Source organism: Belonocnema kinseyi, chromosome 1 (genome assembly GCF_010883055.1).
Source record: "Belonocnema kinseyi isolate 2016_QV_RU_SX_M_011 chromosome 1, B_treatae_v1, whole genome shotgun sequence".
Classification (NCBI taxonomy): Eukaryota; Metazoa; Arthropoda; class Insecta; order Hymenoptera; family Cynipidae; genus Belonocnema; species Belonocnema kinseyi.
The window spans coordinates 72,527,949-72,555,098 of record NC_046657.1 but is presented as its reverse complement, the minus strand read 5'-3'; positions in this window follow the sequence as shown (position 1 = coordinate 72,555,098).

The following is a 27,150-nucleotide window of genomic DNA, read 5'->3' as shown; positions in this document are numbered from 1 at the left end:
ATTCGGGCATTTATCGGCAGAAAAATTCGGTTTTTCCAATGCCAGTCTTTTCAGATAGAAACTTGATGGATTTGTTTTTAAAAAAATATATAATTTATCAACCATTTATGAATTTCGCTGAAATCATTATGAACTTCCCAATTAAAAAGAATGAAATAGAAAAATCGAATTTTTCCGTCCACAGATGCCCGAATAATGCATTTGTTTGTTAAATATGTTTTTGAAAATCATAAAATGTGTTAGTTCATCATGAATGTTGCCGAATTTATTATGAAGATCCCAAATTAAGTCTGATATCGAAACAAACAAAAATTGTTCCTGCGACAGATGCCCCATTAATACATTTATTTATTAAATTTGTTTTTTAAAAATCATAAAATGAATAAAAAAATTATGAATTTTGCTCAAATTGTCATGAAGTTCCCAACTGAAAAGACTGCCAGTGAAAAAAAAACGATTTTTTTATAAGCAAACGCCAAATAATACATTTTTTATTAAATTTGCTTAAAAAATCATAAGATTAATCAACAAATTATGAATTTTGCTAAAATTATCGTAAATTTCCCAATTGAAAAAAATTGACATAGAAAAAAACTAATATTTCTGTGGAAAAATGTCTGATTACTGCATTTGTATATAAAATTTGTTTATAATATAAGAAATTATAATGATAAGAAAATTTTTTTAAAATAATATTTGTGCGATTCCAATTTCTTTGTAAAAAATTGAAGACCTAATTCAAAAATCAGGCTGGACAACTCTCTTAGAAATCTTATCAGCTTTTTGCCCATTTTTTTTTGTCGAAATCGGTGAAGATTGGTCGCCTGTATGTTATTCTGAAACCAAACAAGTCATTTTTCTTTTATATAATAATCATGTAAGGCATGAAAAAAGAAACATTTTTCTTCTCTTGACTTTTTTCCAAATCGCTCGTTATTTCGCTTAAAATGTTCATTTTCGTGTGTATTTTGTAATTTTGTAAATGCTATAACAGGTAAATTTTTGTTTTATAGAAAAAAGTCATGAGGATAAATTGTCACTCTGTTTGAATACTGTCAATATTCATGCAGAACATTTTTGATTTGAAAAAATGGTCTCAAAAATGTTTAAAATACGCTCAATTTTTGAATTTTCATCCAAAATAGCTGAGTAACGAACTTGTCCTTTATTTTGGGACACTTAAAAATTATCCCAAAGGTCAATCCCATCTGTCGATTCTTTCGAAATTTATCGTGCTAACAAACTAAAAATCTACAGCCACACAGAGACACACACAAACTAGACTAGACTTAAGGATTTTGAGCTGCTAAATTCAAATCTAGCCTCAAAATTGATCTTACGCGTCTCAGTTTTCCCTTAGATACAGAAAATAAGGAAAATCCTAGGGATAACTGGCAAGTTATTTGAATAATACCAGTATACGCGGAAATAGGCACATCTATATTATATTCTTAAGTTCAACGACTTGTACAGACTTAATTTGTACACAGAAATTGCTTAGTGTGCCTTTTATTTCCCCTAGCTTGGGTAATTCTAGGGAAATTGAAGGACTTTCTCAGATTATATAGATTTACACGGGAAAAAGTAACAAAAAAGCCTGTGTGACCCGAAATTCCCTAGGCTTTTCCCTAGATTTTACATCTAGAAAGAAAATTAGCCGCTAAGACAAGTGTTGGAACGTTGTTTGGAGCGTGTTGGACTCGTGCCAACACGAATTTGACTTGGTTATGTCTTGAGTTCGTCTCCGAAACATCGATATCTGGCTGCGTGTCAAAACTGAGTCGAGACATAGGCCTTCGTCTTACTTTTATGACCACGGCAGGTAAAACGACGTTTACTTGTCTTAAGTCGAGCCTTGTCTTGGCACGTGTCTTGAAGGCACATAAGGTTTTTTTTTCTGAGAATGAATATGATAAAAAATGTTGTAAAATTTATTCGTGTCCTTGATTCAGATTGAAGGAATATGATGTGCCTTTACTTAAAAATCTAAAATAAAAAATTGTGTAATATTTATTCGTGTTCTTCATTCAGATTGAAGGAGTAAGATGTGCCTTTAACTGAAAATTGTTTATAAAATGTTGAAAACAATTGATTTGGCGACGAGTTAATGTTTGTTATTTTTTCCTATGCAAATCTATATAATATGAGAAAGACATTCAATTTTCTTAAAATTACCCAAGCTAGGGGAAATGAAACGCACACTAGAGAATTTCGGTGAACAATTTAAGTCTCTATAAGTTGCAGCACCAAAGAGTATAACATCCATCTGTCTATTTTCGCGTATACTGGTATTATCAAAATAACGGCCAGAATATCCCTAGATTTTTGCCTATTTTTTGCATCCAGGAGAAAACTGAGACATTTGCGACAAATTTCTAAATCAGATTTGGATTTCGCGGCTCAAAATCCATAAGGGTAGCCTAGTCACTTGTCTCGCGCAGGCAACCTTTTTTGGCCCTGTATGATTACAAATATTTATTAGTTTGTTATTAATTCCACCAGCACAATATTAAATCACCTAATTATGATTTTGTTTTCCAGAATTAGTTTACCCACATAAAGAAGACGCAGTTTTTCATTCTCCCATTCAAATTTACAATATTTATCATCGCGGAACTTTAATAACTCCAACTGATGCTTTCCCTTTACGACAAGACTTTCATTATGTAGGAACGGATGATAAACACGAGTACGTGATTGGAGTTTTGCTACCAAATATCCATTTTTTGATGCCATTCATGACTCGTAGAACGCATTGTAGTCATCAATATGGAAGAGTTAAAGTACGGATTAATGGCAACATTGCTAGAGAGATTGTACCAATACTGATAGATGATCCTGTAAACAGTCTTTTCGGTAAGAAGATCGAACCAAAAAATATTGTTGTTGCCGAGTTTCACAACGAGTAATTTAACAGGTGTGAAGTATAGTGGTCATCAATGGATTGCAATTCGTTTCAAACTACAGAAATAAATTAGATATATGCCAACATACACACTTTGTCCAAAAGCTTGAAATGCCTAAATCTGATAATAAAAAATATAAATAGGTGACTTCAAAAAGGTCCATAATATCAAAACAAACCTTTAAGATGAATGAAGTTTTAAAGAAACTTTTCCTAATTTGGAAATATTTCTGACAATTTAGTTTGTATGTTTTTTTAATAATTCTATATGTATGAACGAACATCTTCTCGTATTGATATTCGTTGAAAACAATTGTTGTTTATTTATTTTGGTAGCATATCGTATGCAATTTAATCTTTCAAAATAATTTTTGAGAAATTTCCACCTCTACTAGTCATACGGTTATTGAAACCATCGATTTATAGAAGACGATACTCGACAGACTAATCATATCGAAAAAGGGTAATGACGATTAACCACCTCGCTCTTGCTTGTTTTTGGACTTTTTGTTTGCAAATTTTTGTATGCAAATCACTAATGAGCTAGAGGCCAACATTGAACGCGTTATTCGTGCAACTTCTCCAGTCGTTTCCGAAAAAGTCACGAAAAATTGGGCCGATCGAATGAAATTTGTTAAACTTAGTCGCGGTATACATTTGTCAGGAATATTTTCTAAAGATTAAATTGCATACCATACGCTACCATAATAAACAAACAACAATTGTTGTCAATTGATTTTGGTATGCTTTATGTGAATTAAAAAAAGCAATGTTAAAAAACACATTATACAAAATAAAATGCTTTTTTGAAACACCTGAGTGTGAATATCGAATGCTATGGCTGCACAGCCAGCGTAGATTTTCTTCATTAAGCAGTTTCTGGGAAAGGTTATTTGCAAACTAGTTTGAGTTTGTGAAGGAAAACGCATAGGACATACGCACGCTATTGATGGCCAATCACAAAACAGCGTTTAAATTCGCGGTAGGACTCTGACAAGAGCTGATCATACACAAACGGCTGACAGACGCAAGAATAAAATGAACAGAACGCGATCATGTGTCCAGAGTCCCAACACCTGATTGCTCATTGCACGATCACCCATTGCAGGAGCGCCATTGAGCCTGCTGTTTACAAAATTCATTGTCGAATCAAATCGTGTCGAATCAAATCGTGTACCGACGGAAATTCTCGAAGTGGCAAAGAGTGTAACTTTCATTTCTTTGCCCACAAAATCAAAGTTACAGCACACGGCGTCTTATAATCAAATAAAAAATGGCAACTGTGTGGACCCGCTAACCGATGTTAATAGCTTTAACAACAAGTGACAACGAAGATCACTATAGCATCCTTCTCAATAAAATTTCAAAAACGGAAACTGAGGTACAATGTCTATTTACAGTTCTTAGGGAATTTTACCATGTCTGCAAGAGACGCACAGAATTACGACCAAAAGAATTAAAAGCCTATCGTTTTTTTTTAATCTATAAAACAGCGGGTGTAGCCAACAGCGAATTAGAATAAACAGATTCGGTGGGAAGCCAAAGCAAATTACCTCATGTGTGCAAATATCGAGCTCAGTTTCTCATAGTGCATCAACTTCTACCAGAAAAATCAAATCCTGAAGACCAGCAATGAAACGTTTGAGAATGACTGAGGAGGGGGGTGTTCAGCCATCAACATCGAAAGCCAACGATTCTGTTTATTTTTGAGAACCAAACGGAAATCCCTCTTTTAAATTGAATAACTTCTATATAAAAATCCAGATTTTTTTAATAAGTCGACTTCTATATAAAAATCCAGATTTTTTTAATAAGTCGACCGAATGAAAATATCAAGCTAAAGGTATCCTTCATTCAGTCGAGGTATTTGCGTAACAGTCATGATATTATATATTTTGAAGAAATGATGCATAAGAAATTTACAATTTGTACTCTCCGTACTCTCATATAAATATTCTGCTTCCTCTCTTTCTTAAATAATTGGAAATTAAAACGTTCGGAGGACGCCTTGAATTTCAGGTGAAAAAATACAGGAATTAGAAACTTAATGAAGACAAGAAGCCCACCACGACTGGTACCCTAAAACATTAGATCAACATGAAGCAGATAGAAAAGCAACTCGTATTTGGCCAACCCCATAGGTTGGCCAAATTGAATTGAAACATATGAAGTAAGGAATGGTAGTTTTATGAATGCATCCCGACGTAAAAGATGAACTTTAAACTACACCATGTTCCTAATTTTCTACCTACTACAAAATCGTCACAAAAGTTTGAAATGTCATATTAAATAAATTCTTTCACGCTAATCCAAGCCTTCATGTTGAGGAAGATGTAACGCTCGTATTAATGTTGAAGAAGGTTAATGATAGTCACGTTTAGGCACAGTTCTAGTTTAAATAAATTCACAATATAGAAGCTTTTAATAGTATAAAGGTTACAAATAGTTTCAATCAGGATAAAATAATTTTAAATTGGTAGGTGGTGCAATTGTAAGAACCGAAGGTGATCTTGACCCTTAGTTGACAAATTGTTGTGAAGAAACGTTTAAGATTAAACTTCCTCAGTACCGTTTATAATGTAACATTTCCCATTGCGTAGATGCATGAATTTATTAAAACTTATTGTTCTAATTATTTCGATGATCAAAAATGCTAGGCCTGGGTTCGCCCCGGCTGAACCAAGGATAAACCAAGATGGTAGAAATGATTAGAATGATGGGACAGACCTTAACTAGGATTTGTTCCTTCATCCATATACTTTATGTTTTCGGAAACAAATGTTTTCAAACATCATTGATTTCATATATTAAATTTAAATAAACTATTTTTTTTTTTAAATTTGAAGATGGACCTCCCAGTTAGTGAAACTCTGCACGAAAATTTTATTATTTCTTGGTCCATTTTTTGAAAACACTATTCAGTTTGTCATAGACATCATACAAACACTTCATAACATTTTCCTTAATTCAATATCCTTTCTTGAAGAATTTCTAAAAACTAATTGTAAAATATGAAGAATGCCAAGAAATGTTAAATCAATTTTAAAGCGTTAATTGTTAATTCTAAATCATTGTTGGCGAATTGGAAATAAGTTATAACGAGTATTCTGAAAAATTTCAAAAAATTTTAGGATCCCCTATAGAAACTCTCAGAACGCCCTTGATTCATTGATGAATATATTTTAAAAAATTAGAGATCAGTTTAGAATATTTTAGAAAACTTACAAAGCTACAAGAACAGTCCAAAACGGTTCTGATAATTTCAACCACAAAAAATAATTCATTGGGATTTTGAAACGTGTAAATGGATAATTGCAGTATATTGATAATGACAAATCTCGTCTTTAGGTTCAGCAGTACCTACGTGTCTCCAATATTTTTGGAAAATATCTTGATTAAAATAAACGTTTATAAAAAATCAATTAAATTATAGTACACTGAAGCATTTAAACAAAAAATCGTCTGGATTACGTCACGTTTTTTGGCACTAAAATTAACCTAGAACTCCTGCATTTTTGGTGTTTTAATCAATTCTTAAGACTGCTTTTGTCATTAAATCACCTAAATTATTGCGGAACTGTTACTAGTCACAAAAATCTGAACAAAAGTATCTTTATTACTACACTGCTTCTGGTACAACTTCATTAATTGTTTCGTTTAATTTTTATTCTTGACTTATGAAGGTGTAATATTGATTTTTTTTGAGAATGAATATGATGAAAAATGTTGTAAAATTTATTTGTGTCCTTGATTCAGATTAAAGGAATAAGATTTCCTTTAATTAAAAATCTAAAATAAAAAATTGTGTAATATTTATTCGTGTTCTTCATCCAGATTAAAGGAGTAAAATGTGCGTTTAACTGAAAATCTTTGATAAAATATTGGAAATAATTAATTTGGCGACGAGTTAAGCGCAACATTCTGAAATCATTTCACTGAAGAAACCATGGACACTAAAGTTACATTTTCTTTGAGTGGCAAACTATTTTCTTCAAACTTTTTTCAAAACGTTACACTAGCATCATTGGAATGTCTCTGCGGTGACTTATCGATATGATACTCTTTAGATTGACAATCAAATTTTTTTAAATTAAGACTTGTCAATTTGTAAAGCACGATAATGGCTCGTTGAAAAATACCCAATCTCTGATTTTTTCAGGAATATTATTTGAGTAATCAACAATTATTGTCAATTGAACAAGTTTTCACGATGATATTCCTAGCTGATGCCGTAAACTAATTAAACCAATTCTTCGGAGAATGGCCAAACTGTAAATTGGTTTATAAAAATGGTTAAACTCATTAATAATTTTTGTAACTTTACAAAGTATTATAGAAAAAAGTAATCGGAAAGATATTCTCAATTGATTCCATGAAAAAAATGGATATTAATCTTTGAAAAATAGTCAAGCTCTGAATTAGCCTATAAAAATGGTTTGAGCAATTTGAAAATAGCATCCTGTTTTAACTAATCATAATAAAACATTAATTTTTCTTACTTTTCATGCAAATACTGTGGATATTGATAAGATAAATAGTGTGAATCTTGAGATACCTATTTTTCTACAAATTTCAATGAAAGAAATAAACAATTTCTGTAAAATTGCTACAAATTTAATTTTCCACAGAAACTTTTGTTGCCTCACTCCGACCTCTACTGCATTTTTTATTCTCAGAAAATCTATTTACTTTTTCCAAACTCATAATTAAGAAACAAAGCTTCTATCTAGTTTTGGCAATTTTGTATTTAATCGCAATGACAAATCCTTCTGTTTTTGAAAACACGATGCCCTTTTCAGCCAAATATCGGTTGCCTTACTATCCATGTCTTGTTCATCTAATGCTAACTGTCAAAATAGTCTCGCTATTGTATAATGTGTGACTTAAATATTTCCTTAAATCTAAAATATCCCCACCCCTTTATGTCGTGGTAGAACTATTCTTTCAATCGCTGAATTACTGTAGTGCATTTGATGCTTCGTCACTTCTACGCGGATGATTCTGTTTAATGTTTTAAGGATGGTGTCCGATTATTTGATGAGCCTAAAGGAGTAGCTGAGAACAGGTATGACATAGGTGATAATTGCTTGAATCTTGTTTGCCGATGTGAGAGAACTCTCTTGAATCAATCTGAGTCTTGTAATGTTGGCAGTCATTAGGCTTTTCTTGACTATCGTATAGATTTATGTCATCCTTGTATAGAAGGGTGGAGCCACGATCATCCATTTATTTTATATCATCCATATATAAATAATGATAATCATCCTCATTACCATGTGTTATAATGCTATAGAAAACCATAATGTCCTGCAGGTGTCTTCTTAAAAGATACCCGTTGTAGTTTGTATTGATTTAGTTATTCTCGTTAATAAATAGATCTAGTTATTCTTTTCAGTGTAATCATATGTCTATTATTATCCTCTGATTATCCCTCTAATTATAATCTATATTCAAAATACAGATTCTTCCACCCCAAAGAATTATCGCAAGACGTAATAAGTCTATAATGCGTGGGCAGATTTTGTAAATTTTCAAAATTTCAAGCAAATAGTCATTTGTCACTGGTTTTCTGGTTTCACCTTCAGATGATCAGGATTATCGCATAATTTTTTTGCGACTTCAAGACTCAGGCGCAAGGGTGAGTAAACAAGAATTTTATGAATATGTGGTGCCCTTCTGCTCTAATTTTTCTTTTATTTGATTCAGGACTTCAAGACCCGCTAACTGATTTTTATCATTGCATCTTTTTTCATTTCTCTTTGGCAAACGAAAATCTGTATCCTCGTTTATCTCTTCCTGTACATTGAAACCGGGCTCTTCTGTAACTCTGGGTGGCTGTAAATTAAGAGTTCTACATTCTTGACTACAAGCACCACATATTTTACTGCCTTTCTGCAAATCAGGAAACACTATTTAGTGATTTTCCGTTGAAAGCCTTAAATCAATTCCTCTCACATGTTTCTCCTTACGGGAAGGATTTGCAAATTTGCTGCGAAAACTTTGCACCGAAGAACTTATAACCTGAACTAAATGAACAAAAACCACAGAAAATAAGGATAAAAGTTTATAAATGTATACAACTAAGAAACAACAACGAAACACAAAAAATCACAGAAAACACACACAGAAGAATTCTAAACACTACACTTTGGCTGCTTTTACCTTTCAGAAGACTGAAGTCTGAGTAGAGTAACGCAGTGCAACGTTTGACTTGAGGCCAAGAAAAAAATGACAGCCTATGTGATTGCCTTTTGTTTCTTGTTACAATATGGGAAACAAATAAAAATCTATGTACGTGGATGTCTTTTGTTTTTCGGCTATAAACGCGATCATGTTTAATCCAGCCAAAGAAAGGACGAATCTGGTACAATTTGTATTTATGAATAGCTTAAACTATTGTTAATTGATATAAGCCTTTCACAAGTCTGTTTTATGTAACGGTCGTGATGCAAATGTAGAGCAAAACCTAAAAAAAAACATTGTGGAGAGGCGAGAGGTGAACGCTCTCTTAAAAAATACTTGTGTTCCCTAATTTGCTCATAACTATATGCATTAGGAACAGCTAAAATTAATTTTTGGAAAGTTTCGTGCCAATTACAAATATGAGTGAATCACATTTGAACAAAATAACGTCGGACGGCGGATCGGCTAAATTGGCCGGCCTGTCTGAATGCGCGAGAAAGGGCGTCGTTTGGAGATCTTCGCAGAACTACATAAGTATTTTCAGTCCCAACATGCCAAACAGCATTTATATAAGAAAAAAGTCGATCTCTCGTTTGAAAATACATAAAAAAATAAATAAAACTGCCCGAACAGTAGAAAATGTGAAATAAACATTTTAAATGGCAATTTCATTATAGAAATTAAAAAATTAAAGACAATAGATTTCACAGAATAAAAGTGCATGAAAACCCTTCAGGAATCACTCATCGAAATTTCAATTTTTATTTGCAGAAAGGAAGTTATGACCATTTGAAAACACCCGCATTACCCAGGGGATGGTAAATTTCACTCCCTGTAGTTCGAGGAGGGATGTTAGTATAAGTCTATAAACTCATGGGTATCCTAACATCGTATAGGCAAACAAAGTATTAAAATTTGAAGGCAATCGGAGGACATGACTTCTAAACTTCGGGCAGTTCATAAATAATGCCCCATATATGCATAGATAGCTGTAAGGTATTTTTGAATTTTAGAATGACAGGCTATGGGTCGAAATTCAAATGCATTTTCAGCACCTGGTTTGTTAGGCAACATATACGCAGGTTCTTATGGCATAAAGCCTAGCATCAGATCTAGGTTTTCGATGATCTTCTTCACTTACGTAATCCTACGGAACTATCACTCGCCAATTTCGATGTAACTTTAAAAATTTGTAGAACCAGGGAAAATAATCAACACGTATTTTTTATATCAGCTGAGAAACAATTTCAAGGAAAGAAGCTACCAATCGAATATGAAGGGTGGTCTTCACGTTTGAATTGCAATAAGTCGGGTGATTTGAAAGGTTAGATGCTTTTAAGGGGCTTTTGATGTCGCTGGATCCAAATCTGAGGTAAAAATTCTTTTGTTTAACTTTTATTGTTTTTTTAGTGTTTCGTTCAATAATTTTTTTTTTTAATATTTATTAGTTATTTTTATACTAAGGCAGCTTTTCATTCTTCGAATGCGTACCATCAACCAAATTGATCGCATTCAATCGCAGTAACTTTTGCAGAAGTCATAATCATCAAGAAAGTCTGTCATGCACACCTTATCACGTCTGCTTCACTGCAAAAGTCGCACATTGGCGCACAATTTCTGAAGCAGTAATCTACTAGATTCTAAAACTGGAGTGGTCTCTCTTGTAAGTAGCAACTTTTGAACCAATCCTACTTATTGAGATATCTGAATGGAGGGTAAAATAACTGATTATGGATCAGAGATTGAAGCTTGATGATATTATCTCGGGAGTGTAAATTTATATCGTAATTATAAGGGACCACTAACTCAGAAAAGTTTCTGATGGAAGTTTTGTCGAGGCCTGAAGGAGAGGGCATTAGGCGGATGAATGTTTTCTGTTGTTCCTGTTGAAATAGTGTGACTTTTTTTTTCAAATTCTTCCGATTCCACGATTAGTTTAAATATTCTACCGTTTGTCCGACCCCATGAATCTAACAAAAACACTCCTTTCGCTGTATGGTGGGAGAAAGACTTCTTGAAAACATGTTGTCACTCGTTTAGGGTTCAGCTTTTCTGATTTAGAAGCTCAAACGTGGACACTGTAAGAGTTGAAGAGATTTTGTTGTACATGAGCACCGTATTTTTCAGCGTTACTTTTCACTTTTAATGATTTTCAGCGTAATTTTTTTTTTAACTGTTACAATTCTTTAACTATTTGTTGACCTTTAAATGACAGTGTCCGTTCCTTGCACAACTCTAGACTAAAACCTGATTGGCCAGAGTTGACAAGGTTCTGTTCTCCAACTAATGAAATGTCATTTTCCACTTTGTTAACTAATTTTTGGCTTCTCTTTCTGGCTTTCCTTTATAGGTCTTCGATTTTTGTGTTTCACAAATTTGTTTATTTTTTTGGAAACAATTCTGTGTTTTTGTTCGAACTCTTGAACGCATTTTGCAGAAGCTATGAATAAATTTAGCGACAAGGATACCTCATCTCCAGGTTTTAAACTCACCTGCATTCATCAAGATCCTGAACGTTCATTCATTTTCCAATAGCTTCTTGAAACTGATTCAGGGTATATTTAGATATTTCCTGAATTTCTTTGTCTCGATTTTCGTCATCTGCGATCTGTTTCGTTTCCGCCATTTTGTTTTTCTTGATAAAAACGTGGACAACTATTTTCCTCTTTCTCGCCACGTACTACTGCGCATAATTCAACATTTGATACCTAAGCTATAATATTAGACCACATACACTACACCACTGTTCTACTACGAGCTTCTATATTACATATGCAGGAATATGACCCACTTAGCAGCTCGAAAAGGGATATGTGACGGTTGCAAAGTAATGAATGAAATTAAAAATTGAGCACAAATTAAAAAAAAAACATACAAACCTTGCAAAAAATGTTTCTCAATTAATGCAAAGAATGCAGATAATTTTATTTCCCTGTATTAGCATTTTCTTAGACCATGCTTGTTTCGATCATTGGTTTATCAAGGGCGAAATATCAAGTTCTTCTTTTCGAGCTTAGGAGGCTGTATCAAAGCTACAAACTCCATCTGGTTGTTCTCACAAACCGCGGGTTTGGAGGTATAAAAGCTTTATTTTTAAGCCGAATTAACGAAATCCCACCATGCTAGCATCAGACTCAGTCTATCGCGAGACAGATGCCAAAGGCTTTTGATCTAAGTTCACTTCATCTGTTCCGTTTAAAGTATTCCTCCTAACATTGTACAAATGTAGGTAGCTCTAAAAAAGTACCTGAACGTGAATTTTTATCCCCAACTGTTCTGTCGTCCGTGTAAGGTCTTTCGCGGGTAGAGATTGGTTGCTTTAAGGAACCATGATCGTAGCTCCTAGAGCCTACGACCTTTCTCATAATAGCGTTAAGTAGCAGTGTCTACAACATCATTGCAAAAGATTTCAAACATCGTATTAAATTATCTTATAACATCATCTTCTCATCAGTCAATTCAATTAGTCCTTGGCTCTAATAAAAAATCTGCTTCACCTGAGAACAAGTTAAAAAAATCATAATTGAAAATAAACAAAATACACAAAGAAGTTGTCCAATTATATACATATGGACTTGGGACTAGATAAATGAAGGCAGTGCATTTACCCATATAAGAAATAGCGACCGCAAAGCTAGGGAACAAGTTCGGAAATGGCATCAAGACAATGGCTTAGGGCGAGTCATATAAATATCTGGTTATTCTTAAACATGGTGGTATTCAGCATGCGATCGTTAATAAAAGCCTAACGATTGTCTTCACTGCATGACTTAGATTAACTGTGAAAAGTGCCTGTAGTTCGGAAAACACAATCAGGGCCATCAACACCTAAGCAATCCCCGTACACACGTGTTTATTCCGGGATCATCAAATAGTCTAATACCGACCTTAAAAGGTTAAACAGAATCGTCCGCGTAGAACTTACAAAGCACGGACTGCTCTAGTTTAATTCAGCGATTGATAGGGTAGTTCTACCACAAAATAGAGGGGTCAGGGGCGTTATAGATGTCAAAAAAACTGTGTAATAACAGTTGCAATAACTATTGAATATTCTTCAATATGCTTTAGTGTATCAGATTCTTGTTGCAATCTCATTGGTTTTTCCAAATTATGTGTATTCATACAATCTTTTGTTTCGCCCGTAAGTCGCACAAATTTGTTGGATTTTTTAACATAACTGTTTCCTATCTGATAATAATAATATATAATAAAAATATATTTCTGAAAAAAATCATAGACAATTATTTAAAATTGGATTGCCAATTCAAAGATATCATAGCAAAGATTCATTTCAGAGACATTTACATGGTATAAGTAATTAGGTATAATGAAGTAACATTTATTTCCCTAAGTTAGCATTTTCTTGGACCATACTTAGTTAGATCATTGGTTTATCAATGCTAGCTCGTACCCATGTTTTCGAGATTATTGGAACTTTTTAGACAAATTTCTGAGAAAATTAAAATGTTAGGTTCGAAAAGAAGCTTAAACTAAAAATTTGTTTTTAAGGCTGTTTTAAAACATTAGGATCATTTTGTTGAATGGCAGTTCGTGCATGCATCTTAACTTTTCTGTGTATTCATAATTGCCATTACTTGAATTACTCAAAATTATAGGATTTTCAGAGAGAAGTATTACATCATAAACGGTACTAATGCAGTTAATTCTTATAACATTTCTTTATTCATAATATGTTACCTAAGAGTTTACGTGACCACTGTTTCTTACAGTATTACAACCTACCAATTTAGCAATATGTTATCCTCAGTATTTACCACTATTTTTAACTTGTATATTATTCAATTCTTTTATATTCTTATTGCACATGGACTAAAACTGTGCCTAAACATGACTACCATGAACCTTTATAAACGTAAATACGAACTGATATCTTTCTCAACATGAAGGATTCTATTAACGTGAATATTTTAATTTAATATGAGGTTGGAAATCTTTTACGACTTCTTGTGTTTTTGTTGGAACTCATGAACGCATTTTGCAGAAGCTGTGAATAAATTTAGCGACAAGGATACCTCATCTCCAACTTATAAAACCCACCTGCATTGATCAAGATCCTGAACGTTCATTGATTTTCCAACAGCTTCCAACAGCTAAAGTATTGTTAAATCTTTTAGTTTTTAAAAAAGCAGGTAAAAAATAAGGAGCATGGGGTAGTGTCAAGTTTATTTTTTACCTCCAGTTGCTTTCTTAGAACTACCGTCTGCCACTTTATAGGTTTTATTTGTCTGATTTCTGATTATCTAGAAAGTTTGTTATAATACAATAAATGTTTAATTATACCATCTTCAAATCTGATTTTCATGGATCACTTCTGGCTCTTGGTTGTATATGTTGCCTGCAAATTCTAGTTAAGTGGAGAGGCAATGTCGATGATATGGGATCTTCCAACATTTTCCTCACGCGTCACGATGTCAAGTCCATTGACAAATTCTTCTGTTTCTAAAAACAAGACGCCCTTTTCAGCCAAACATTGGTTGCCTTACTATGCATTTCATGTTCATCTAAAGTTTCGGGGTGCTGGCAGTGGAAGGCTTTTTGTCTTCAGTGCTTTTCTATCAAACATTCCTCTATTGTTTTTGCCCTCATATCCAAAGCTTACTTTGAGGACAAATTGAATGACGTATAATTGAATTTCGCTTTACGGATAGTGACTCAAAGTGACACAAATAGTTCCTTGACATCTAAATCACCCCATGTATGTGGTGGTAGAATATCTCTTTCAATCGCCAAATTACTGTTGTGCATTTGGTGCTTCGTCACTTCTACGCGGATGGTTCTGTTTTACCTTTCAAGACCGGTAGCCGACCATTTGATTAGCCTAAAGGTGTAGGAGAGAACAGGTATGATATTGGTAATGATTTCCCTGATCTTACTTGCCTCGTTAAGAGAACTCTTCAGAATTAATTTAAGTCTTGTCATGGAGGTAGTAGTCAGGGATTTCTTAAGTATGGTAAGCTACCCTTAAACACCCTTAGATAATACCCAAGTTACTAGCGCCCCTCTACTTGAATGCGCAGTTTTGCATTTATCTATTTTAAACCCCATGTGAATATCATTTTTCAAGAATTAAAGCAAATAGTCGTGTTGTATGCAAGGAAAAACTAGCTTTTAGTCAATTTATGTCATGTGTATCTTTGATGTTTATGAGTTTGCATCATTGCAACAGCTTCGGTTTTGACTTGATCATCACTACCTCGCAAGTTTTTACAAGATTCTTTTTGTTCTTCTTTAAGTATACTATTCCCATAGAATTAACAATATACCTTATCAGCAATGATAACTGTAAGGCATTTATGATTTGTTCAAAGACGGGCTGTCGGTAGAAATTCAGATGCATTTTTAACATCTGCTTTTTCAGGCAATATATACGTAGTTTCTTAAACGATAAAGCCTGCCTTTAGATCTGGATGTTGGATGATCTTCTGAAAACACCTTGTCAAGACAGGATACACACTCGTCAGATACTTGAACAAAAATCTTGTGCATAATGTCCAGACCTGGAGCTTTCCAGTTATTTGCACTTTTTGAAACTACTGAAACATCTGACGCTGCGGTATTAGTCAGTTCCCTTTTAGATTAAATGCTCGCTTTTGTTTTCTGTGGGGAAAATTAGGTAGATTCTAAATTTGTTTTGTTTTTTTCCAAACACCTGACCAATAGATAGTCATGTCTTCCAATGAAGCCATAAATATTTATAAAATTTTTAAGTATAAGGGCGGACGTTCAACATGTTCAGCCGGAAGATACGAAATTTCCAGCATTCTAATTTCTCGCAGATTCGTTTGAAACAAAACCCAAAAAAGTTTCTTTAATTTTATATTCATAGATTCTTTGTGAACTAACAAAATTTAAAGCATAATAATTTTTATGAAAATGGCGGGCATTGCAACAAAAATTTGGATTTTTACTAAAAAATTTGCATGAAATTGTTTAAAAAATCATTTTTCCACACAACAATTTCAGTTTAGAGTGATTAACCAAAAATATAATAATTTTAACTATATGTATATGCAAGGAGAACTCAATCGGTCAAATACTTTTTGAGTTATCTTGCCGGCAATACTGAAAAGTGCTTTTGAGCAACCAAGGTCATTGTATATCGGCTGAAAATATTTCGGAGCAGATTAGGCTTGGCCGCGGCCCCACCACTCTCCGGCTAATCGCCAGACAGCATCGGCCGACTCTGAAACTTTTTCAGCGTGTTTTTGGGATGCTAAGCTTCCATGTAAGCAAAAAAAAGCTTTTTTGAAGCCGTTTCATGGGTCGCTCCCTTAAAAATTTAGAAAGTAGGGAAATTTCAAAACATTAGAAATTGAATATTTTAAGATTAGATCATTGAAAATTCAGACGAATTGAAATTGTATTATTTATACTTAAAAGTGTTCGAAATTAAATAATAAAAAATTGCAAACTTTTTCATTTGAACAATTATGTATTTAAAACGATCAAGATTTAACAATTTGATATTTAAAACTGAACTGATTATTTTAATGTTAAGGCTCCTGATGTTCTAGAATTAAAATTTTTCATTAAATAACGAAATTATAATCGTAATTAGGAACTTTAACAAAATTACAAAATTCGCGAATTGTTAGGTTCGGGAAATCTTAGGGTGTAATATTTCCTTCCTGAATGTATCCCAATTATCTCCCGGTGCAAGTTTTTCGCAACTTTCTCCCGGTTCTCCCTATTTTCCAGAGTTGGTGGGCACTCTGAAAACTTATGCTGTCCTATAATACATACATTGATATTTTTTTTCTTAATATGTTTTTCTTTCTTATCGAATTTTGTTTGTTTTTAAAATAAACTGTTACTAGTTAATAACAGTTTAATATATTTTTTATATGAATAATTACAAAGTTTGCCTAATAAAACTTCGTTCTATTTTTAGACGATCTAATAAAAAATATAAGGAAAATAAGACTAATAATTTATCAGCAAAACATATTTCATAACATTTATCATCTTTATTTTAAATAAAATAGACCTTTTCATTTTAATTTGCATAAATCATAAGATTTCTTGATGAATGACAAAACCAAAATTTTTTTTTGTCATCATTCATTCAATAAATGACACATATTTTTTTCAACGCTTGATAAGAAATTGCGGTCGAATGATTATGCAAAATAACTTGAGACATTACGCAAATGTCACTATGTCTTCGTATTTTGTACCACTTTTGTTAATTTTTCGTCAAAAGATTTTATTTTGTACAGGAAGGTAGAATGTGGAGCGTTAAATTAGAAGCAAAAACTGAGCCCCTATTTTGACGCCCCAAATGGAAGTTTTGGAAATTTGTGCCCATAAGAGCGCTAAAGTAGGGGCAAAAATCGTATAGGAATATCGTCTACTTTAAAACCTTAACCTCTACAAATATTAGCTTTAAGAGTGTCACAGTGGGGCCTATTCTATTTTTCTTCGGTATAAGCTTCAGCCCCCACATTGAAGGTCTTGCCTCTACATTCTTGAGTTTTACTTATGTCTCATTTAAAGGTCCATTTCTCCGTAAAAATTTTTAATTTTCTCTTAACTCTCTTAAATTTTAACACACAAAATATGTGCCTTGTTCCTTCGACGCCTGCGCCCTCGTAACATATATTTTCTTGCTTTCTCTAAAATTCCATCACCGCAGTTTGTGAAAACAACAGCTTAATTGGTTTTAAATAATAAATATTAAAGTGATAACATCGAAATAGCTTTAAAGAGAAAAGAAGTTTGCCCGATCTGGGAAAAATGCAAAACAGTGCTTAGATTTTAAAGGTAATTAGAAAGAACCCAGATCGAAAAGTCCCCTAAAAAGATATCAAACACACGAGAATAAACGTCAAAAAAAAGTTAAGAAAGATTCAAATCTTGTCTATTGAGTTTTTTCTGTACCACATAAAATAACTCCAAATTAGTTACCACAGATTCTGGAGAAATAAATTTTCCTTTCACACAATTTTCTTTTGAATTGAAGAATCAGGAAATTGAATGATTTCAGATTAAAAATTTAGAAACTAGGGCAAGGTCAAAACATTAAAACATGAACATTTTAAGATTAGATAATTAAAAATAATTTATAGTTAAAATCGTACAAAATTAAATAATTAAAAATTGCAAACTTTTAAATTTGAAGAATTATAAATTCAAAGCGATCAAGATATGACAATTTAATATTGAAAACTAAATTGAATCTGTCAAAGTTGAGGCTTCTGAAATTCTATAATTTACAATTTTTATTACAGAACATAATTATAATTTGAATTTCAAGCTAATTAAGCGAATTTTTATAAAATCAATGAATGAATTGAATTATACCAAACAAACTTTCAAACTTAAATTCAAATCATATAAAAACTAATAATTTTTAAATTGCTAATTAAACTTTCTCAAATTCGACCAATTTTCTTCAAATTTTATACATGAAGAAAGTATATTTTTCTTTAAAAAACAACATACTTCGCTCTCGAGAAATTCTACGATTTCCATTGTAGGTCCCTGCTGATTTCAAATCGATTCGGTCAGCGATAATTGTTATTCGTACGTTATTCGTTAAAATAAAAAATTGTTTCTTCACAATGTCATACTTTTAAACCAATTTATTTCTATTTGCCGAGGGTCGATCGCTTCAATCTTCCTGATGCATTTACTAAATATTGCCATGCACGTATTCTTTCAATATTCTTGATATTCTGTATAATCTCAAATATTCCGAAAATCCGAAATATTATGAAATATATTCCAACAAGTACAAGAGTTTTCAAGAGATTTTAAAGACTTTAAAATACTTTTTTATAGCGCATCTACTGAGATCTATTCGAGATTCGCTCAGGCTGGGTCGACTCCCATGGGCGCGTTTGACCACTATAGCGACTCTAGCGCAATCTACAAGGAGGTAGCAAACTGAAGCCTATCCATGTGTTCGTGCACGTAAATGTGTATATTATTTGAATGTGTTGCATGAATTAAAATTAGAGAAAATAAACGAATTAATTCCAAATTATACAAATTTAAGACGAAAAATGTGTAAATACAGTTTCCTGTACCATTTTTTGGCATAAATTTCTACAATTTTGCAATAATTCTCCAATAAATGAAGAATTGCATAACACATGAAATATAAAATTTTTTCAACATTTTGTTTATTCGCATTATAATAGAGAAGTGAAATCAGTGACATCCTGGCACAGCACAAACATTTCAATTTACTTTAACTTTGTTTATTTTTCAATTCTCTGATTTCACTGATTTCACTTCACGCGGCGAGACACTACTTTTTTGAACTAAGTAAAATTTGAAGTTTGTTGACAAAAACATAACCTCAACGAACACTAGAATGGCGGCGCCAAGATATTTTAAGAAAATATTACCCCCACTTATGCCCCTAGAGTAAAGCCATCTACAAGGAGGTGGATAAGTACAAATGTATATGTGATCACACGGCACCATAGTAGTCGACCCAGGCTGGATTTGCTATGAAAAATAATATTCATTACTAGAAATGTAACACAACGATCGCAACTCGTGCGAAGGCAGCCCTCGCTTCGCTCGGGCAGCAGACTTCCCACTCATGGCAATTGAGTATCCTAACATTACGTCATACTCAATCGGTAACGTCAAAATCTATAAGGCTATACCACTTGCTAGACTGCAGAGCAGCCCCGTGCATCTGAAAACAAAATGGCGATCCCTTAGTGTCCAAAGTTGGTTAGTTCCCAATATCTTCAGCGCAGCGCTAGTTATGCCCATCACTCCCTCTTTTTGCATTGTAAGCAAGGCGAGAAGACCACTTTTAAAAAAAATTTTAATAAACAAAATGTTATTTTCATAAAAAAATATATTGATATGAAAATAATGTTACGCATTTTATATTTCAAAACAGTTTTCCAAACGATGTATGTAAATGCTAATGGAAAACATGACTTAAAATGTCACCCACTAAACTTGGTAAAGTAGAATATTAGATTTGGATTTGAATAAAAAGTTAAATATAATCCTTTTTATATTTGAAAACGCAATAAATTATATTTATATCCATAAAATATGTAAATAGTTTTGTGAAAAAAGTTTTAATAGTATACAAGTTCATATTTAACATTTGAAGAATTCGCGAGTACTTACAGTATTGAATATAATGAAGGAAATGTTATTGAAATTGAATTAAGCTTTTATTCATGAACATATAACATAAAAATATTTAAAAATATTTAAAATAGTTTATTCAATAAGTCAAATTATTAAAAAATATATATATTTTTCAGAGTAACAAATATAATCAATGTTTTAATATCTTTTTTTTAAAGACTAGAAAGTATATAATGATAAAAAAGAGGAATTAAAGAAATTTTGTTTTAACTGATTATTAAATAAAATGGTTTCAGTTGTAAATTTAGTTAAATTCAGTTAGAAATACATTATATCTAATATATATTCATAAGCGAGAGTATTCAAATGGTAAGTTTAAACTTAGCACAATTCAAATTTTTCTCCGGGATTTTTTTACATTCCATTAATAATATTGTTAATTTGTTTTCGACAATAAACTTTAAGAATCATATCTTACTTTTCATTCAAACTCAAATTTTAAATATATTCCACTTTACCAGGATTACTGTACGACCATATAAATCATATTTTGTATTTAGAATTCACAGAAAATGATTTAGAAAACTATTTTGAAATGTTAAATAAGTAACATTGTTTTAATTTTAAGAATTTTATGCGTGGAAATAACATTTTAGTTTCTAAAAAATTAAAAAAGTGATTTAGTCCCATTGCTTTCTATGCAAAAACAGGGAGTGATGGAACAACTAGCGCCGCGCTGGAGATATTAGGAACTAATCAACTTAGGACAGTTGTGGGGCCAAGTTAAGATCTGAAATATGGAGAGATGCACAGGGCTGCTGCAAAGCATTGATTACTTAAGAGTTTCACTAAAATTAATTTTTGTAGACTAAAGTCAGTGAAAAATCGTGATATGGCTTTGCTTCTAAGATAGAAAAGCCATTTCTTTAATTATTGTTAGCAATTGGGGAAGTGTGCTATTTGGACAATCAATCAAGAAAAAATATAATGTGCCGTGATTGAGGTCAGGTTGCATTGTTGGGATAGTTGGCGGTCAAAATTTTTTAATTTTGGTAGTCCGTTATAGCGTATTTCTCAAAGATATCAAGAGATTATTTTTGAAATTTGAGAAAGCAAAAATGATCAAAAACTTTGATCTTTCTTAGAAATCCTATAAGACTTTTTAATAATCCTTAAACTTCCCCGAATTTTGTTTAAATCCGTTCAAATCCTGTGCAATGATTTCAAGTCTTTCGAAGTATCTCGAAATTGATTAAAATTAGTTTCAATCACGTAAAATCTCTAAAATATTCTTAAATTCCTCTAAATCTCTTGACAATCCTTAAAATATTTGAATTTTTTCAAATTCTTAAAAATCTTTTTAAATAAATTTGCAAAAACTCGCTTGAAATTCTTTAAGACTACTAAAATTGTCTTAAAATCTTACAAAACAACTTGTAAATCCTTTAACCTTTTTGAATTTATTCTGAATTATTTTTAAATCCTTTAGAAAGAAATTTTAAGATTCCGCCAAGTCTCTTGTAATTCCTTGAAATCACTTGAATTCTTAGAAATTTCGTAAGATTTCTTGAAAATCCTTAAAGTCCTCCGAATTTTGTTAAAATCCCTTCAACTTCTTTGAAATAATTTAAAATATTGTGAAATTGACCAAAATTAATTCAAAGCTTTTAAATCCAAAATCCTATACATTTTCTTAGACTATTTAAAACCTCTTAAAAATCCTTAAATCAATCAATTTCTTTAAATCTCCTGAAATTCATTACATCTGTATTGATAACTTTTCAATAACTCTTCTTTCTCTAAAATCACTAAAACTGTCGTGAAATCTTATAAAATCTCTTAAAAATCATTAAAACTTTTTAAACTATATTTGGATTATTATAAAAACCTTTTAAAAAATCCTTTCTTTGAAATCATGTTAAAACTATCAAAATTGACACAAATTAATTAAAATCTCTTAAAATCCTTAAATTTTTTAGACTCCTTAAAATCTCTTGAAAATCCTTAAATCATTGAATTTGTTTAAATCCGTTGAAGTCTCTTCAAATATATTGAAATATTTTTAAAGAACTTTTTAAATAGCTGTAAAAACTTTAAACTCACTAAAACTATCTTAAAAACTCAAAAAATTTCTTGAAAATCTCAAAACTTTTTAAAGTTGTTTTTAAATCCTTTAAAAGAATATCTTAAAACCCGTCAAGTCCCTATAGTAATTCGTTGAAATCCCTTGAATTTTCAGAAATTCTTGAAGTTTTTTGTTTGAAATTCCTTTAACTTCTTTAAAATAATTTTAAAATTTCAAAATTGTGTACAGTTAATTAAAATCCTATGAATTTTCTTAAATTCCTTAAAATATTAGAAAATTAAATCCCTTGAAATCCCTTCACATTAATTTAAATCTTTTTAAAGAACTTATAAACTCGCTTCACATTCTTTGAAATCAGCTAAACTGCCTCAAGATTTGATCAAATCTCTTGCAAATTCTTAAAACTTTTGTGAATTTTTTAAACAATCTTTAAAATTCCTTTGAAATCATTCAATTTTTCAGCATTTTTTGAAATCGTTAAAAATCTCTTGAGAAATCCTAAGATCACTTAAACTCTTTTACAATCCTTTAAAGTCTCTTTGACATAACTTTATTTGATATGAAACTACTTAAAATCACTTATTATCGAAAAGTTTTATGACATAAGTCGCCGGCAGTTGAGGTTATAATCTCAATTACGGCAAATTATAATTCTTAGTGTTGGATTGCCTAATTGCACATTTTCCAAATTGCCAACAATAATTAGATAAATGGCTTTTCTTACTTAAAAGCAAAGCTACATCACGATTTTTTACTTAATTTCGCCCAAATAAATTAATGTTAGTCAAACTCGTATGTAATCAATGCTTTGCAGTCCACCAAGTGGGATAGCCTTACAGATTATGATGTTACCGACCGAGCGTGACGTAATATTAGAATACTCAATCGCTGTGTTTCATCCCTTGTAATAAAACATACTATTAATGAGTTTAATGGATTTTTAGCAATTTTAAGGGATTTTGTGGTATTTAAATCGATTTATTACACTTTGAAAAGTCTGTAAAGAAATTAAAAATAGTACAAAGCATTTTAAATAAATTTCAAACAATTTTAAAGGATTTGAGTATCTTTATTCAATTAAAAAATATTTTTATGTATATAAAGAGATTTGTAGCAGTTTCAAGGGATTTAACGGGAGTTATTTGATTCTAAAAAAATTTTTAGTTTATAATAAAATTCTAAAAGATTTCGAATTATTTAAAAGAGTTTAAGACATATTTGAAGTATTTAAGGGATTTTAAGAAATTTCGATAGAATTTAAATGAGTTTTAGGATTTTTAAGTAATTTTAAAATATAAATAATGTTCTTGAATTCTTTGAAGTCCGTTAAATGTTTTGAAATCTTCGGAAATTTGTTGAAATCCTTTAAAATATATTAAATTCTTGAAAATATATATTTAATTTTTTCAATCTTTTGAAATATTTTTATATATTTTTGGATTTAGTTTAAATCTTGTTTAAGCACATAAAATATACAATCATAATTTTTATTTTTTTTTAAATATCTAAAATCTTAATAGATATATTGTTACAAGCGTAGCAATATTTTTTGCAGAATGGGTCACAGAAATTCGGAGACGGTCATGCACAGCTGTAGGTTATAATTAAGATTTTTTTTCATACTTCAAGCTATAGGCTAGCCAAGAGGCTTTAGACGTTTGGAATGCGTAACTGATAGGGTTCAAATCCCCGCGACGAATAAAAGCTTTCATAGCGTGCAATTATAAATAGCATGGCAATTGTGTAATAGTAAATAATTGTGTGCTTAGATATGTAAACAAATATTAGAGTATAATAGTAATATTATAATAATAAATAATATTAATTTTTTCCGGCGAAAAATCGGTTATAATTTTAAAGAACTGTTCTCTATAGTTTCGGGACAAGTTAAACACAATGTAAAACAAAGACGATTTTAACTTTTATTAAACTACCCAGCATATCCTCTACTATACCTGTGTAGGAATCCAATCAGGGATCCGGCCGGGTCCCAGCCGGATAGCCCCGCTTTAAGCCGGGCGCTGGGCGGGGAATCCGGCCGGAATCCAGCTAAAAACATCACGGTAAACTGGTCGGATCCCGGCTTCAATACCGGCCGTGATCCGGTCGGGTAATCCGGCCAAAAAGCGGTTATGAAATGTTGCTTCATGCGAGAAATTGGGAACTTGTTTTGTCTTTTAAAGCTCATCGTAAAGATTACGGTGAACTTTAAAAGTCAAATCAAGTGAACCAATTCTGGCAAGAAAATTGGAGTAGAATTTGATTCCTTGATGATAGAATCTCATAGCAATTTGGAAGCCACGTGGTGATTTAAGGTTAGCAAGGAAGAAAGTGAAAACTGTATACACAAGACTATATTTTAATTTAAAATAATAATTATTCGCGCACTAAGTGGGGGATTCAAACTAATTACTGAAATAAGGTTGATTTTAACTATGAGTCTCAATTTTATTTGCGAACTTCGAAGAGACGACGCGACGTAACTGCAAGGAGCATTCTCGTTCCAGTTGCGAAACAGAAAATTACTAAGTGTCTATGCAGAAGACAGACACAGCAGGCGCTATATATGGCGGTAAATTTGAAATTGTACAGGCTAAACATTGTCTGAATATAGAGAAGTTTATAAAAATTGTATCATTTCTGTAATTGCACATAGCAGAATCGATCAAATTTTAATTTCAAATGTTAAATTATTCAAAAAATTCAATGTTTTTTTTAAAAGAATTTAAAAAATCTCATTTTGTTTCACTGATCCAATAACTCTTCAAATTATAATTTTCAAATAATAATTCATCTAGCATCCATAATTACGTCTTTTATAATATCACGGCTCTTAAAAAATGTGTAATTTCTACAAAAACATTAACCTGACCACTGCCCAGCAAGCTCCCGACCATGGGATATAACGAGGGTTGGCCCGGCCAGTAACCGGCCGGCCCCAGACTACGTGATTCGAGAAAAATGTAGCCCGACCGGCTCCCGCGCGGTTCCTGTCCATGAAACACAGCCAGGAGTTGCCCGGCCGGGATCCGACCAAAAACCTTGTTGTATTAAGGCCAACAGGAGAAATTTCTACTTGGGCAGGATTAGTTCTATAAAGCCTCTATTTTGACGCCCCAAATGGAAGATTCGGAAACTTGTGCCCATAAGAGCGCTAAAGTAGGGCCGATAATCGTATGAGAATATCCTCTACTTTACAACCTTAGCCCCTAAAAATATTAGCGTCAAGAGCGTCAAAGTAGGGCCTAGATTTCGACTTGGGCTATGTTTCGACTTGGTCATTGTCTCATACTTGTTGAATTACTCGCCGTAGTGAAACTTAGCAGGAATAATGTTTTGTGGTACTCCCTTTTTTCCAAAAAGATTATTCACCGGATCATTAGTCGATATTGGTACAACTTCGCTGTCAATGTTGCCATTAATCCGTGTTTTAACTCTTTCATACTGATTACCAAGATCCGCTCTATGAGCCATGAAGGGCACCAAATAATGTATAGCTGGTATCAAAACTCCAATGACGTACTCGTGTTTCTCATCTGTTCCTACATAATAAGAGTCTTGTACCAAAGGAGAGGATTCATTTAGAGTTATTAAAGTTCCGCGATTACCAATATTATAAATTTGAATGGGAGAATGAAAAACTGCATTCTCTTTATGTGGATAAACTGATTCTGCAAAAAATAAACACAAGTAGAAAATTAAATATTGTATTAGCGTAATAAATAACGAATTAGTGAATATGTATAACGATTTGAAATCAAATCAATCATTTGTTCGACCAGCAATGTCCACGAATTTTTAATCGTAGATTTTTCTTTATGTCTTATGGTCCACATAAATTAAAATAAAATAGAGCCAAACAACATTGTTTTAAACTCAGAATTTATTTTATTAAAAACTCCTTATTTAATCCTTGACATTTCGGTACAATGCGTACTTTTTCAAAAGGTACTCACCTAAAGAATTATATTTTTACAATTAGTAATATTAAAAACAACAATCATGATATATAAGTTCGTAGGTTGATACAAATTTTTCACCTGCTTTTAAGAACATTGAATTAATCCAACAGAAGATTAATGTCGAAGAGTAAAACATAAAAGACATCAAAATAAAGAACGATGTCACTTGGAAATTTCTTCCAGTCGAAATTTTTTTTCTTAAGTCAATTTTTAAACGATGCAAAAGTTTAATTTAAATTCTTGAAAAATAAAAGAGACTTTGATTAATTAGAAACTACATTTCTAAAATAAAAAAAGGAACTTAATAGTAGGTTAGGAAGGATCAACATGAATTGTCAGATTAGAAATACATGAAGACAGTGTACTTAATGAAGGTTGACAAAAAATTGACCAATTTTGATTAAAAATACTGATGAGGAAGCGCGAAAATAATTTTTAATTAAAAATGAGTTTTGGCAACTGAAAAGAGGACATAATTTTATAATACTTTAATAAATTTTAATAATATTTACAATTTATGTGTGTAAGTTAACTGAAATCTTTCGAAATTTCTTTATAAAAATAGGCACAATAATAAGTCTTTGATACGTGTTTTTTTCTACAGTTAATATTTCTTTAATCAAAATTAAAGTTCTCCTTAAAATTCCAAGAATGTTGCGTTATTGAAAAATTCACATTTAATTATATAAATAAACCCCGATACATTTTAAATAAAATCACTTTCTTTCTTTTTTAACAAACAATTATCTAAAGTATTTTTGTTTTTAAAATAAATGTTTATTTTCAATTTTTTAAATGAATTCCTTATCCGCTTATATAGACCCTAAACATAAGGTAAGGTAACATTTAAATTAAATCCATTATAAGTATCAATCCGCTTTTATATTCTCATCAGAGAAGGTATTAGATTTCTGTAAAATGTA